The sequence below is a fragment of the Moschus berezovskii genome, chromosome 4 (genome assembly GCF_049115385.1).
Source record: "Moschus berezovskii isolate FMDL1 chromosome 4, NW_MosBer_1.0, whole genome shotgun sequence".
NCBI classification, from domain to species: Eukaryota; Metazoa; Chordata; class Mammalia; order Artiodactyla; family Moschidae; genus Moschus; species Moschus berezovskii.
Window position 1 is genome coordinate 5,928,338 of NC_142463.1, and position 12,729 is coordinate 5,941,066.

General features: G+C 55.3%; 1 protein-coding gene across 6 annotated transcripts in view; it reads right to left on the reverse strand.

The window, feature by feature from the left end:
* SH3BP4 (SH3 domain binding protein 4) overlaps nt 1–12,729 on the reverse strand; it is a 96,419-nt gene that overhangs the window by 63,106 nt on the left and 20,584 nt on the right. The window contains exon 1 of one of the 6 annotated variants that reach the window (XM_055404102.2): nt 9,239–10,132. The exons of 4 other annotated variants lie outside the window; for them this stretch is intronic. The gene's annotated coding sequence lies outside the window, so the exon portion shown is untranslated. Of the gene's footprint in view, nt 1–4,875; nt 5,872–9,238; nt 10,133–12,729 lie in introns of those variants that run through there. One more of the 6 variants, XM_055404103.2, reaches the window with a different exon arrangement.

The following is a 12,729-nucleotide window of genomic DNA, read 5'->3' on the forward strand; positions in this document are numbered from 1 at the left end:
AAACCAGTTAATCCTGACGGAAATCAACCCTAAATATTCACTGGAAGGGCTGATGCTGAAGTTGAAACTCCAACACTTTCGCCACCTGATGCGAAGAACTGACTCATTGGAAAAGACCCTGATGCTGGGAAAGATTGAGGGCAGGAGGAGAAGGGGGCGACAGAGGATGAGATGGTTGGATGGTATCACTGACTTGATGGATGTGAGTTTGAGCAAGCTCCGGGACACAGGGAAACCTCCCAAAGGACAGGGAAGTCTGGCGTGCTGCAGTAGTCCATGGGGTCACAAAGTGTAGGACACGACTGAGCAACTGCACAGCAAACAACATGGGCCACCTGAAGGGCAGAGACCCTGCGTTTCTCTTCTTTGAAACACAAAAGCCCAGAGATGTAGCCAAATGCATAACAGAAATCTCGCAATTATGCTTAGGGCATAAATAGCTGAGAACTAAACTGTTTCTACATGAATAAGGCAGTGGTTCTCAAACAAGAGCACGTATCAGGCTCAGCTGGAGGGTTTGTTAACACACAGTCTCCGCTGCGAGGCCTGGGCTGGGCCTGAGAACGCACATTCCCAACTCGCTCCCAGGTGACGCTGGTGCCACTGGTCCCTGGACCACACTGATGCTGTGTGGGCAACTGACATGTGCTTCTCCACCTGGCCTCCTGGAGTTGGAGCGGGGCAGGGTCAGCACCACTGTGTCCTCAGCAGACTCGGGGAGTGAAGATCAACCGGGTTTCAGTGACTGACCGAGGTCAAGAAATGGGAAGCTGAGATCATAACCCACTGGTCCAAAGCCGCCCCCAGGACCTCGATGAACAGAACAATGGTCAAGCGCAAAGAAAACAGAGGCAGGCAAAGCAGGCTGCAGGCAGACCGGATGTCTCCACCTGAGGGCATCAAATGCCAGCCCAGGCTCCAGGGCTACCCTGCCTCCCTTCATTCCTTCTTCCAAGACAGAAATTATAACCTCCCCCGTCTCAAGTCTCCTAAAGTAAGAAGAAGTATACCATCCTGCCTGGTGTTTACGAGCTGCAGGAAGGGGCGCTTCTATGCCAGGCCTGGGGGCCTCCGGACAAACACAGAGGCTGTGGGAATGCGGGGACAGGTCAGCGCGTGCAGGCGCAGACCCTCTCTGAACAGAGCCTCAAACCCTGGCTTTGGCCACTGACTCTGTGCACACCCTTGCTCTTGGTGCCCACCAGGCGGGGTGGGGAACTGCCCGACCTCGAGTGTGTGCTGGCAGGGCCTGGCACACGTGGGCTCCAGCACGGTCCCTTTTCTGCCAGGACCCCAGCAGCCACCTCCTTCCCCAGAGCTGCCCTCCTGCTGGTCACCCCTCCCTGAATGGGGCTGGGAGGGGAAGACCTGTCAAGGTGAGGACCACCTACCTCTGACCTCGCGAATTCTTCCTCCTGGAGGTCACGTCTTCACCCCGGCAACCTCTCACCTTAGCAACAGTGAAAGAGGGGGAGATGCAGCCTGAGCCCTCCCCCCGCTAACAGCGGGCCTTTCCCAGCTGACCCCAAATCCCCTCTTCTCTGGGCTTACCTCCCAAGAGCCCCCTTCCCCTCTCAACTCTGCAAAGTGGGCTGGGGGGGCCTCCGCCTGCCTTGCTGTTGAACTGGGGTACCATTCAGTTCCAAAAACCTGGCCAAAACCGCAGGAAAAGGGCAGAATCGCTTCTCTAAGAGAACATGGACTGCTTTGTCATTTGTTAATCTGCTATGTACGCCAGCCCACTCCCACTTTTAGATAACATGCCCTACCCTCACAGATATGCAGAAATGGGTCAGAAACAGACTCACTGCAACAAACAGCTTTTCTGAAGCCCAAGACCCAAACCAGGTTATAAGAGGACAGTGTGTTTTTATTCATTTCCCCCAAAATAAATTCCCAGTTTCTAAATCTCTCCGTTGAGATAAGTATAATGTTATCCAGAAATGCAAGGCAGTTCCCAACCCCTGGAACAGCCTACTTTTGTAACAAGACTTAAAAAAAAAAAAAAGCAATCTTCAATACACATAGATAAAGAAAATGCCAACTTGAAGCTATTTCAATAGACACCTGTGTGCTGGAGAGGTGGGCATTTGGGGAGACACTCGTATTGGTGGACACAGGGTTGGGTGACCACTACCCACCGCCCACCAGCAAGGCTGGGCCAAGGGTGCAGCTCCATGGAGTCACTTCCCTCTCTGACCCCCAGCTCTAACTACAGGCTGGATCAGGCTCCAACTGTGTGGAGTCGGGTCACGTCAGAACACCCGGCCCCGCTGGCTATTATGGGAAGAAAGGTGGGTTCCACTGGCCATCCCTCACTCCCCGCCAGGGCCGCGCGAACCTCTGTGGTGAGCCTCTCCACCCAGCAACTGTTCCGCACAGTAAGACCTTTGTCATCAGCAACCACCAATCAGGCGTGAAAGGTTGACACAACTATGAACACAGTTCAGGCCCTCCTGGCCGGTGCTCATCTGGCTCTGAGGGACAGGAGGTTACCTGTCAACGGATCGCTCTGTCATTTCCCAAATCTGCACTTGGGCTCTGTTCCCTGCAAGGTACAGAAGGACCAGCAAGATAAATAAAACCAGTGGGTTCTGCACTCTAGACGGGAAATGAGAGACAGCAGGGACCTCAATATAAGAAAATGCTGGGGGCTTCCCTGGTGGCTCAGCGTAAGAATCTGCCTGCCAATGCAGGAGACACAGGTTCAATACCTGGTCCGGGAAGATGCCACATGCGGAGAAGCAGCGCAGCCCGGGAGGCACGACTACTGGGCTCAAGCCCTAGAGCATGTGCTCAGACAGACAAGAGAAGCCACTCAGTGAGAAGCTCGTGTACCTCAACCAGAGTGGAGCCCCTGCTCTCCGCAACTAGAGAGGAGCCCTGCTCTCCGCAAGAGAGAGGGGCCCGCACAGCACGAAGACCCAGCACAGCCAAAACAAAATAAGATAAATTAAAAAAAAAAAGGCAAGGCTGAAAATGGAAGACGCCAAGACACAAAGCTGCTGGTGTGAGTCCAGAACTAGATGGAGAGAAAACTCCTGGGTGGAGGAGGGGCTCCTGGGAGACGGGGAAGGTACCACCTGTGCTGACCGGGTTCCAAACAGGTATCAGGAGAGGATGCTACACACAGGGGTCAAAAGTCCCTCTGCAGGCAAGGGCCTTGGTACTTCTGCTCCCATCACTCCTCACACATGTATCTGAACTTTCTCCAAGCCTTCCCCGAACACCGTCTGCTTGGCCAACGGCGGAGAGTCATAAAGACACACCTTGGAGGCTGTCTCAGCTCTCACTGGAAGGGGGAGGCTGAAATAGCTGCCTTTCTCAGGACCCACAGGGAACGTGAGTCTGGATTTTGTGGAGGCCACGTTGTGTTGGATTTGTGTACAATAAATCACCCCTTGCTATGCTGTCAAGATACCCTCCAGGACTTCCCTGGTGGTCCAGTGGTTAAGACTCCACCTGCCAATTCAGGGGACATGAGTTCAATTCCTGGTCTGGGAAGATTCCACCTATCACAAGGCAACTAAGCCGGACAGCTGCAACCACTGAAGCTTGCACCGAGAGCCCATGCTTTGCAACAAGAAGCCACTCAGTGAGACGGCCATGCACCGCATCTAGAGAAAGCCCACAAGCAGCAAAGACGACCCAGCACAGCCAGAAAAGGAAAAGGACCATCCCCTCCACATGGGTGGGTGTGAGCCCCTATCACAGCACCCCAGGCCCCAGCCCTCACTCAGACTTCAGGGCACACTTCTGCGGCTGCCCCACCGCCCAGAGGGACCGTTCTAAGCTTCTTCGGGAGGGTCCCAGCAGCCAGTGACCATGAGCTCCGTGACTCACCTTGTACTTGCCCCCCTCACCTCCTCACGTCGCCCTCCTGCGACCCATCCCCGCTTCTGGGGACTGCTGCTGCTGTGCTAAGTCACTTCAGTCGTGTCCGACTCTGTGCGACCCCAAAGACCGCAGCCCACCAGGCTCCCCCGTCCCTGGGATTCTCCAGGCAAGAACACTACCTCTCCCCAAAATATCAGTCCCCAAGTCCTCACCTCGGCTCTGCATTTGGGGGTTCCAAACAAGGACAGATGGCAAATGTCAAGCTGGCACTTGGCCACTGGGCCTTTTTTGGCCAAGACACAAGCTGAGTGACATGGGTGCATTATTTCTGGCCAGTTCTGGTCAAAGCCAGTGTGCTATTTCGTATCGCTAGAAACTCCCAATTTAGAAAGCCAAGGAAATATTCTGTTCCATTAATAAGATACACGTATACACAGCTAAATCTGGAGAAAAGTAGTTGACATTTTTACATTAAAAACGTATAAATTCACTTGAGATCATGTCCAGGATGAGGGCCATCAGGGCTCACAGTTCCCAAGGAATTCCTAACTTGAAGCTGTGACTGGATCCCAGGGCAGGCCCCACGGTCCCAGCCCACAGGTCAGCAGGGAAGCCCACCCTCACATTCTGAAAGCAGCGTGAGCTATGTTTCCCACCCCTTATACCCAAAATAAGCGAAAGTGAAGGTGTTAGGCACTCAGTCATGTCCAACTCTTTGTGACCCCATGGTCAGAACCCACCAGGCTCCTCTGTCCATGGGATTCTCCAGGCAAGAATATTGGAGTGGGCTGCCATTCCCTTCTCTAGGGGATCTTCCCAATCCAGGGATTGAACTCGGGTCTGCTGCACTGCAGGCAGATTCTTTACCATCTGAGCCACCAGGGAAAGTTTTTTATTTACACCTGGGCTTGGCTCAAACATCATCTCCTCAATCAATCCCGGGCTTCCGTGTTCCTTTTCTGGGGAGAGCATGTGACAGCCCTAGGAACTGCCACAAACCGCCACAAACCTGGCGCCTTAAAACCAATTTATTCTTACCATCTGGCGAGCACAAATGTGAAACCGGTTTCACTGGGCGAACATCAAGTATTGCTGGGCCTCGTGCGTTGTGGAGGCTCTCCTGGGAGAATCCACTGCCTTGCCTTTTTCACCTTCTGGCTTCCTGGCTTCCGGCCCCTTCCTCCAACGTCAAAGCCCGCTCACTCCATCTCTGTCTCCACCACCGTCTGCTCTGCAGTCACATGTCCCTCGGTCTCTCTTACAACGACGCGGGTCATTACAGGACATTCAGGGCCCCTCCAGATGGGTAGGGTCATCTCAAGATCCTTCAGTTATCACACCTGCCCAGTCCTTTTTACCCTATGAAGTACCATTCACAGGCTCTGGGAATTGCCACGTGACGATCCCTGGGGCAGGCGGGAAGGGACAGTCAGCATTCTACAGGAGTGTGCGCTAAATCGATTCAGTCACACTCGACTCTTTGCAGTGCTATGGGCTACAGTCCACCAGGCAACTCTATCCATGAGATTTCCCAGGCGAAGAATACCGGAGTGGGTTGCCATGCCCTCCTCCAGGGGATCTTCCCGACCCAGGGATCAAACCCATGTCTCTTGTGTCTCCTAAATTGGCAGGTGGGTTCTTTACCACTAGCTCCACCTGGGAAACCCCTGAGCCTACTACACTCCCTTTAAAACAGCACAACTTGTCTACCCATCCCATTACCCGGCTTCAGTGATCACTCCCAACACTCTTTATCATCTGTTTATTTCCTTTGTCTCCCACCAGAGGAAAGACTCCTGGAAGGCAAAGACCTCACCCTGTCCACCAGGAACACAGCAAGCACTCAGTGAACTGCTATAGTATCCCCCCAAAGAATCAGCCCTGTATCTCTCACAAGCATATCTGTATGGCCCACAGGGCAGGAAAACACCTGTTGTGCTCAACGTTGCATCCAGCCCCTACGCCTGCTTCACGGAGCACACAGTACGATGCTCCAGTGGTACCTGGTGCCTGAACATAAAAGGTAGCCCCCCCCCCCGCCGCCCCCCACCACTATGATCTGCTGGCCATCTTGGAGCAAACAATCAGCTGTTTCCCAGATGGTCCCAGCTGCATCTCCACCGAATCCATCCTCTGGCTCCCTCAACTTCAGCGACTGTTCCCCTGCCCGTGAACACAAAGTGCCTTTCTCCCTCCTGGCACCAGCCCACCTGAGGCCAGGCGTCCCTGCCCCAGCTCAGAGCTCTCCCCAGCTTGGCCCCATCCAACCAGCCTCCTTAGCACCCAGGCCAAAATCCTTCACTATGGCCACGGGAGCCACCCACCAGAAAACTGCTACGTACACATCTCCCCTCTTCCTTTGAGGTCCAGAGCTGGCCCAGGACTCCCACCAAGAGACCTGTGACTACGGGTGACATGCTTGCCGCCCACCTCCACTAAAAGGATGGCACTCCTGGGCAGGCCGGGGCAGTGGGCGGGTGATGCCCCTTGTTCTCTGTTCTCCAGGAAAGATGACGGGCCAGCGTCCCCGTGCCTCCAGCTTCTGGGCATGGCGAGACAAGGCTGGAGGACCCTGATGTGCGTGAGCGACTCGAGACCCCCTGCGTGCTCTCCATCCGCGGAACGGGGGCGGCATGCGCCGTGACTGCCTGACTGCAAGCCCGGCCCCAGCAGGTGAGAGTGGCCGAGCCCCCAGGACAAACTGGAGAAGCCACAGGGCCCACCAGCCAGCGAGGAGCAGGCAACGTCCCTTCCTCAGCTGGCAGGGGCTCAGGCACACGAGGCCAAGACCGAGGACCACGGAGAAGAGCCAGAGGCGACCGGGTGTTAGGACACCCTGCTAAGCCTGAACTTCAGACACGCAACAATTAATTTTATTACCCTACGTATGTCCCAAATAGTCAACCGTGGCAGGGTGCGGTGTACTTTTATTTGCTAAACCTGGAGGTGGGGTGGGACGGTGCCCCCTCCCCACCTACGCCAGTCAGAGGGGGCTCCCCCAGTCACAGGGGGCTCCCCAAGAAGTCCCAGCCTCCCCGCAAGGAGAGGTGGCCTCCCGCGAGGGGCGGAGCGATGGGGAGCCAAGCCCCAGCAAGGGCCCAGGTCCCCTCCTTCCAGAGTTCACTGACAGACAGATGCACTCCACGGTATCAACTTCCCATTCAAGAGCTTTCACAAAAAAATAAATCTTTCTTGCTTGCCATGAAAAGGAGCTGTTTCAAGACTATTTTTCCATGCTGGCACAATTCTCCGAGAATTCACAAACAAAGCAGTGACTTCAACAACAAAGATCACCATGGAAACGGACCACCTCCATCCCGCAAACCATGACTTCACCGTCACATTCCACCAGAAACCGACCCCAGATTGTTACCAGAAGAATCCTTGTGCAAACAAACACCAGCCAACTGCGGCTGAATGGCAGGAAGTGTAGCTGCTTTTTCTAATTTTAACTTCCTCCAGGAATGCATTCCTTCTAAACAGGCTGCATCCAGGCACCCAGACCGCACACTCCTTTAGTAAAGCCCCCGCCTCCAGGGGCCACAAGGAAACGCAGATTTAAAGCTGCCCGGCCAGGGGGGAATGTTCCCCAGGCCCGAGGTCCAGGGCTGACTCACTAATTTTCCCCAAAATGACTAAGAGACCAAAACAATTTGTGCAGGAAAGCACTCCCAGACCGCGGAGGGGGTGGGGTGGGGGTGGGGTGATCCATGAAGGGGAACATAAAGTGAGAGAAGGCAGTGACGGATCATTACAATAAGCTGGACCTATGACCTCCCAGGCACGATGCCTTGGCCAAGACCAAGGACACACCGGCCAGAACTGGGAACGCCTGGAAAACAGTTCTGTAAATTATCCCCCAGGACGGATTCAGAACGTGCTTCATTGGATTTTTAAAGCACGTGTGGGCAAGTAAACTAGGAGGCAATATTTGCAATGCTCACAGCCAAGAAAGACTTATTTTCCAGAAAATTCAAAGAACCCCTACAATCCAGCAAGAAAAAGCAGGGAAGACCATGGAAAGGGAGAAGCTATACCAGTCTCTATGAGTGGTCACTGTTTCTGCCATCTTCTAGTCATCCCAAATATTTAAGTGTTATTTGTATCTACAGGCTTCCCAGGTGGTGTTAATGGTAAGGGACACGCTTGCTAATGCAGGAGACATAAGAGAAGCAGGTTCAATCCCCGGGTTGGGAAGATCCCCTGGAGGAGGCTGTGGCAACCCACTCCAGTATTCTTGCCTGGAGAATACCATGGACAGAGGAGCCTGGCAGGCTGCAGTCCACGGGGTCGCAGAGTCGACACAACCACGTGCACACATGTTTATTCAAGATTTAGGAACCACATGGCCTGGCCCCCTGATAACCCAACAGAGTGGTAAGGACAGGCACTGCAGGCCTGGGGGAAAGGTGGCTCCCTCCCCGATCTCTTGGCTCTGCAGAGAATTGGCCCAGCTGTGACCTGGAAGTAGGGCCCCACCTAGAAACCCGCCTCCCAAACCAAACTCACAGGCCTCCAGCCTCACCTGGAAGCTGTCTTCTCCTGGACTGGGTTATGACTGTAAGAAATCACCCCACCTCTCCCTCTCCCTCCCATGCAATTAAAGATGCTGGTCCAGACGCTGCCGTGCTGGGCTCTTCATTAACCCAGGGCTCCCCCCAGGGCCCCCGAAGTGCCCTGTGGTTATGGGGTTTGTCCCTCTCCAGGCAGTGGAAAACAAGAACCTTCGATGGCTGGAAGCTGGGAGTCACCCAGACCACATCCTGTTTGGCAGCAGCAATGGATTCAATCATGCCAATAGCACCAAACAAAAGAAACCTTCTCCGCGGGCTGATGGGCGAGACTGGGGCCCAGCCAGAGTTCAGCACACAGGGCGGCCCTGGTAGGTGAGCATATGGCCCAGTGCATGCCAGCTCGGACTGGAGCCCAGGGAAAGGGTACCCTGCTGCCCACGGATGGAAAGTGGGCTGTGCCCGGGACTCTGTCCTTTGCTCTCTCCATAACCCCAGATGCGGCAGGCTCTCAAATACTTGTTGAATGAATGACAAAGCGCTTGCAGAGGGAGTGACAGAAGGCAAGATGTAAACCTGAAGGGGGAGAAGCTGCCCTTGGCTGCAGGAGCAAAGCCCCCGGGGCCATGGCAAGGCAGCCGCCCTGCTGTTGGGGCTCCAGTCCCATGGCCAGGGGAGACATGGGGAATGTCCAGTACCTAAAGATCAGGCCAGCTGTAGAAAAAAACCCCACAAGCTGCACAGCCTGCTTGCATGGAAGAGCTGAAAAGGACCAGAAAACGTGTTTGCTCAAACACACCTTGAACACGTTAGGAATCTGGAGAGGTTTCTTCCCAGGGTGGCTGGGGAATGTGGTGGTGTTAAACATGCAGAGTCTCAGATCTGCTCACCTGAGTGGGAAGAGTGGCGAAGAGAGAAACTTCTGGAAAACTCCGACAGCAGGGAAGTGGTCCCTGGGTGTGGGGCTTGGGGGTGGTCACCGAAGCAGCCATCCCCGCACTAGGTCCATCGTGGGAGTCTCTGGGTCCAGAGGTCGTCGAGAGAAGGGTGACTCCAGAAGCTCCCAGCACCCGGAGCTCACCCAGCGCAGGGACCCTAAGCTCTAAGGTGATGCCTGTCTGTGTAGACACACTGGCTGGGGAACTCCAGCTGTCCCACCCGAGGAGGTGCCAGGCTGGGTGGGCTGCCTGGGGCCCAGAAGCATCACTCCCGTGCCCTCCCACTGGCAGGACCTTGAGCTGGGAGCAGACCTGCCTTCATCTCTAAAAAAGGGAACCCAACCTACAAGCTGTAGTGGGGAGTGTATGTGTGAAGCGTTTAGAAGGGCTCGGGGCCTACAGTCGGCACTGCGTAAGTGCTCCAGGATCTACCCTGCGATGAGGAACGCGCGCACACACAAGGGCCACCCAGGACGACGGCCGTCTCTGCTCCTCCCACCTGACGCCCCCCTGTCTCTTTCCGGATGAATCTCAGCCCAGACCCAGGCTCCCTGCCACTCAACGTGCGGTCCCCACATCAGTAACCTTCTCCCGTCACCAGGAGCTGCTCAGAATTGCCCCCGTCCCGGGCGATCCCTGGGCACAGGAGACTGACTGGAGGACAGCGGGTCCAGCTGGAGACAGACATTTGTCCCTATGCTGTCCCGGAGCCGGGTCCCCTAAGAAAGCCTTCTGGCCTAAGAAGATTACAAGCTCAAGTGCAGGGGCCGGAGCCTCCATGCCTGTGTGTGCATGCGTGCGTGCTCAGTGACTTTCCCGGCGCCGGGCACGGCACAGCGCTTGCTCCCCCAGGGCATCAGCAGAAAATGCCTGAAGGAGCAGATGCCTCGATGCAGCCGTGCATGCTGCAATCAGCCATCTTCGGAGGAGAGACAACCTCAGCGACTCATCCCCTCTTCACATCACCCCCTGAGCCACTAACAGGATTAGCGGGGCCCTCGGCCACGCCGACCACCCCTCCCCACCAGCCTAATGCTCCAGACCCGGAATTGCAGGGCAGTTTACACACAGACCCACTGTTCCCGCTGCTCCGCTGCCTTTCTCAAGTTCAAGTTCCCCTGGCAGAGCTGACCTGTGCTTTGTGTCTGGAAGCTGGCTTCCTCGCTGACCTGGAGAGCAGCTCACTGTTAAAAGTCTAGTCCAGGAGAGAACAAAGAACCTGCTGACTGGAAGAGACAGGCCAGCGCCTGACCTGGAGCGGGTGGGCACCACGCTTGGCAGAAGGTGAGGAGGCCTGGACTCCTCCCTGGCGGGGGCCGCCCAAAACCACTGGCCCACACTGCAGGGCACCCTCTGGACTCCAGCCACGGTTACCACCTACAGCAGATACCAACCAGAGCCAAGGGCCTGAGAGCTGTGCCCTGGCACCCCTGCCTCCCACCGACCCTCCCAGCCACCATTTTGTCTCTTTTCTAAAACAAATTTCCTTTTAAAGTGGATTTGGATGTATAGAAAAGTTGTCACGATAACACAAGGTATTCCCATATGCCAACCAACACCTGACTTCCCTATTATTAAAATCTCCCATTAGGATGGCCCATTTGGCAATGAATGATGACGGCACTTTAGTTCAGTTATATGAACTAAAGGCCACTCTATATTCAGATTCCCTTTTTGTTGTTGTTTAGTGGCTCAGTCGTGTCCAACCCTTTACTACCCCGTAGACTGTAGCCCACCAGGCTCCTCTGTCCATGGGATTTCCCAGGCAAGAATACTGGAGTGAGTTGTCATTTCCTTCTGCAGGGCATCTTCCAGACCCAGGGATCGAACCCTCATCTCCTGCATTGGCAGATGGATTCTTTACCACTGAGGCACCAGGGAAGCCCTGAGATTCCCTGAGTTTCTCTCTCATGTCCTTTCTCCATCCCAGGATCCCTGCCAGGTATCACAGGACATTCAGCCCTGTCTCCTGAGGCTCCTCTGGACTGTGACAATTCCATAGGCACTCTTTGTCTTCAGTGACCTTGACGGTTCTGAGCAAGACCAGGCAGGTACTGGGTAATTGCCCTTCAGCTGGGGTGTGTCTGCTTCTTTTCAGGGTGAAGACTGGGGCTGTGGATCCTGGGGAGGAAGGCAGCAAGGGAGGTGCCGTCTTCACCCCGCACAAGGGCATATACCGTCCACAGGACTTGCCACTGTTGATGCTGACCTTGGTCACCTGGCCTGACCTCTAACCCCCTTCTCTAGGCCATTCCCTCCCTCTCTGCTGAAAGACACACCCCCTCCCATGCACTGCCAGTGGGAAGGGCATAAATACAAGCTCCTCTGTTTATTACAAAACAAGCAACAGTCAAAGAGCACTACACGGCTGCAGGCAGCTGTATGTAAAAGCTGCTCAGTCACACACATACTGCTCTCCGCCCTCCTGAGGACTCAGGTTAGACTCAGAACTGTCCGTTGACTAGAACATCAATAGGAAGTTACAGCCTGAGAGGCTGGATAAACAGAGGTGATAACCTGGCCTGTATTTATAAAAAAACAATTTATAGATGGGCCCAGACATCACTTGCTCTGCTCAGGCCTTTATGCAATACCTGGCCAGGTGAGCAGGGGGGCTCCCCCGTGCAGGGATGGATGGGTTACCTGAGGAGGTGACCCGGGTCTGCAGGCATCCTTCAGAGGGGTCTCTGGGTGAGAGCTCGGCCCCCAGCCTTGGAGACGCCAGCCCGTATGGAGGACACGCAGCGTCCCTGACACCGAACTCAGCCCTGGACTCCTGTGCTCTGGGGTCATCAATCAATTCAGAGAATTGATTGCCGTCTGCGCAGGACTTGGAAACGCTGCGCTGGAGGGCACCCGAGGATGACACAGGAGGGAAGAAACTTGTCCCTTTTAGCTTCGTTCAGGACGAGAAGCGGGGAGGTGGTCGGAGGAAGCGGGGGTGCTCCAAGTCAAACCACATTTGTTCGATTTCTGACCCTCAGAGTTCAGGGGAGCTGCTTCATGCCCCCGGGTTTCCCCTAACACTGAGTGAAGATGCCCACAGTGCCTGCTTCACAGGTAGGACTCCAGAGGCGGGCATGAGTCTCCAGGCCAGGGCAGGTGACAGCTGTTCCAGGACGGAAGTCAGGCCCTGATGGAAGGGGCCCCAGGCTCGGGGCAGGCCACGTCTGGGAGGAAGATGACCATGGTGGGCCCTGGGATGTGGCTCAGCTTCCGTGGGGGAAGCGTCTCCATCTGTGAAAAGTGAGAAGGGGCAGCAGCCGTGGGCAGGGCGGCCCGGCACAGCGCTGCCCTAGCGCTCACAGGCCGGAAGGACTCTGTTTAGGGGAAAACAACTCAACCCAAACCAAACTCCTTTCCCTGGGAAGAGCATTCCAGCACAGAGCTGCTGGATGCCGTCCGTCCAACTCTGCGTCACGCCGATCCCGAGAGATCCACCA